We start from the raw sequence: 3,460 nt of genomic DNA, 5'->3' as shown, positions 1-3,460 counted from the left end.
GGCACTTAACTGTGTCCAAGCAAGCGAAGGCCCAGGAGCTGCTTGTGCCCACACTGCAAGTGCGGTGGGCATCGAGGCTGCTGCTGCCCGCCCCGGCCGGAGCCACCAGGGAGCCGTGGCATTTTGGTAACTCTCTGTAACTCTGATCTCAACTTTCCTCTTCATAGGTTGGAACTTGCAAGAACCCAGGGGAGGAGAAGGCCCAGCCTTCCCCGCAGCGGGGCCAGGGCCAGGGCTCTGTGGGCCTCTGGAGCCTCCCCACAGGATCCCTACTCGGGTAGGAAGCAGGGAAGGGGATGAGACAATAGATGGGAGTCTCAGCCCCAATCAAAAATTAGCTGCAGTTTCCCCACATTGTGCTCAAAGATGCAGACCTGCCAACGCAGGGACTGGGAGTGCCGAGGTCGCTTACTCTGACCGTCTGCACAGAGCCTGTGTCCACTCCCTAGTGATCCTGACAGACGGCCCTCCAGCTGCCCTTTGCCCACTTCCAGCAGGAGTTGGGGCGGGGGGGGGTCTCGACGGGAATACAGCATTCCTGAGGCGGCGCCCACACTTGCCTGCGGGGCTTTCCTTGGTTCCCTCGAAATAGAAGGCACTGTCTCCGGGCACGCGCTTTGAGTCCCTGGGAGCAGCTTTCAGGGGGGTCTCCGCCTCCCGCTGCCCCTGGCTGACCCGGCCATCTCTGGGAGTTGGTACATTCTGGTTGTGTCACTGATGCCAGGCTTCCCGCCTTGTCGGCCGCTTAGGATCCGGGAGCTGCCATGCCATTAAAGTGACAAAGGGGAATAAAAGAGAAACAAGGGCGAGTGTGAGGGTAAAATGGCATAAGATAGGAACCTACCGAGAGGACGGAGTGGGGGAGCAACAAACAGCGTGGTTTCAAACTTTGTTTTCATGCTTCTAAAGCACCTCTGGGTTTCTAGGGTAGGGAGAGAATGATCATTCACTAATCCATCCCTTCACCCAACAAACATTTATTGAATGCCTACTGTGTACCAGGGGTGGGGTTCCAAGGTGGAGATCCAGTGATGGAGGTGAGACATTGTTTCTGTCCAAAGGACCTCACTGTCCAGTAGGGGTGAAGCCCACGAAGCCGATAAATGTACAGAATGTGCACAGTGCAGTGAAAGAACCATGCCCAGAAGAAGGGGTCCCATGACCTGGCACATGGCAGGCTCCAGGAAGAGGCCTGAGTGAGCAGCGGGCGGCCCAGGGCTGGGGGCAAGTGAGTGTTCCAGGCAGAGCAGAACCATGAGCAAAAGCACAGAGATGTGCAGGTCCGGGTGGGTTCAGGGACAGATGAGTCACAGTGTGCTGTTAGAATGGAAAGACCAAATCGGGGTGTGGGGGGGAAGCCAGGCCCCTGGCAGCCTCAAATACCACGTCGAGGAATGTGCACTTTATCCTCCAGGCCATGTGAGGAAGAGCCAAGCCTAAGAAAAGGGTCCAGTTAAAACTCAGTCTAGGAACACAAAGCCCGAACCACAGCAAAGAGTGGTACTGAGGATTTATAAAGGGCTTCCAGTCCTCTGAAGTTAGGTAAAGCGAGGGTTCGCACGTAGTACCATCCAGTTAAAGGGACTTCTTCCTCCAGCTAGGAAATAGCATCGCTGAGACCTGAAACCAGTTATTCAGAAATTTGATTCAGTGTCTTCATGCTCAGAAACTAATTCTACAAAAATGTCTGGGTTTTTTAGCTGTGGACTTGAGACAGGGGCTGCTTGGCGTTTGTTTTTATTTCATCTGTATCTGTGTTTATGCCCTTCCTTCCTTCCTCCCTCCTTTCCTTCCTTCCCTTCTTCCCCCCTCCTTCTCTCTCTCCACCCTCCTCCTTCCTTCTTTCCTTCTATACGGACTGACCGCCATTCATAAATGCAGGCAAAAACGCACCTGAGTAATTCCTTCCCCCAGTGGCTGCGTGCTAAGGCGCAGAGCGGTTTCCTTAAGTCGCTCGTCCTCAGGAAAGGCCTGCCAGGCCGCGCTCCTTCACTAGTCAGCTCAGAAGGGAACAGAACGATGAGGGAATGTGCCTGCAGTCGGGAGCTAGCCCTCCACTTGATCAGGTCACGGAGGGCCCCAGGGCGGAGAAAATGTGGAGCAGAGCTCTCTGGTGTAGACCATCCGTCAAACGGGTCATCAGGAGGTAGTTTCTGAACCTTGGCTCTCCTCCCAACGCAGTGTCTGCTGCCATCAATGGGCAGAATGGTCTTCCCTGGAGAAAACAGTAGTTTGGTCAGCAGCCCGGGGGGCCTCCCCACCGTGGGCCAGTGGGGTCACTTCCCAAGGTCAAGCCTTGGCTTCTGCTTCCTTCTCTCCTCCAACGTGCAGTTTATCCTCCTCTGTTTTTGCCAGGCCCAAGCACAGGGGCATCAGAGGAATCTGCCTGAAATCGGGGATCCTAAAAGTCAGAGTCTCATCCTGTCAGAGCTGGAAAGGGCCTTATAAACGGACTTCACACTCATCCAACGTTGATTTTGGGGAACATCTGTCTGCCTGCTTGCCAGGCTCTGGCCCTGCCCCTCAGGGGAGCAAGTATTAGGGGGCATCGTCTCTGTTCCCATCCTCAGGCTTTCCCTTCTTGTCTTGGCCACCAGGGATGTTTCAGACCTCTTCTTCCCTGAGCTGGGCCCACTGAATTTTTCAGAAACTCCACCCAGTTTTCTGGGTCTCTAGCTTTCTGCTTGAGACCGGCCATGCTGCTCATTTTAAGTTCTTGTTTCACTTGTGACTGTATGAAGGCTTTCCGGTTGTTTTACCCATTCATCTTCCTTCTCTCTGCAACTCCCCCCCACCCCCCGCTGCCTCCCGTCCATTCTTCCACATTCATTGGCTCCCTACTCTGTTCCAAACTCAGGCTGGGGCACTGAGATAAATTAAGTGGCTTACAATCAAGTGGGAGATGAACAAGGAAATGAAGAGTGGCTGTGGAAGAAGGGTCATGTGCTCACTTGGAATGTGAGCGTGATCAAAGTCTGAAGACCCCCGAAGACCCTCCCCCAAGACTCGAGGGTGGCCGTGGCACCTTGCCTTCGCCAAGATTCCATTCAGTTAAACTGTCCTTTGGGACGCTCCTCTCCACACTTGCAGCCCTTCAGAGACACAGCACAGTCCTCTCTCTGTGCCTGTCGGATGACACCTTGAATCTCAAGGTTAAGATCTAATTTCTCCAACTCTTAACATTTTTTCCCCCTCTACATATGGTTTTTATGGGGTCAGTTTCATTCTTCAGTATGAGTTTCATGGTAACTTGGGGCCACCAAGAAGATGAAGATTTTCCAGGGGAACAGGTAGCCTGTTCTTTAACACAAGCTCAAGGGGAAAGCTCCTTTGAGGAGCTGGCACAAATGTGGATGGATTTTCTAGGCAACCTGTGACTGAAAAGCCCCTGGAAGCATACAAGGATTATTGTTCTTGTGCTATGTATCACCAAAATCTTGAGTCTAGTTGGATGTGTCTA

At 53.2% G+C, this 3,460-nt stretch overlaps 1 long non-coding RNA gene across 1 annotated transcript; it reads right to left on the bottom strand.

Moving 5' to 3' along the window:
- Positions 1–961: 961 nt before the first annotated feature.
- LOC140697173 (uncharacterized) lies at positions 962–2,931 on the bottom strand. The gene is made up of 2 exons (XR_012074017.1): positions 1,894–2,931; positions 962–1,620 (listed from the first exon to the last, which is right to left on the bottom strand). It is a non-coding gene; the product is annotated as an uncharacterized lncRNA (long non-coding RNA).
- Positions 2,932–3,460: the final 529 nt, after the last annotated feature.

Source organism: Vicugna pacos, chromosome 6 (genome assembly GCF_048564905.1).
Source record: "Vicugna pacos chromosome 6, VicPac4, whole genome shotgun sequence".
Classification (NCBI taxonomy): domain Eukaryota; kingdom Metazoa; phylum Chordata; class Mammalia; order Artiodactyla; family Camelidae; genus Vicugna; species Vicugna pacos.
This window is presented reverse-complemented; position numbering and strand designations above follow the sequence as displayed.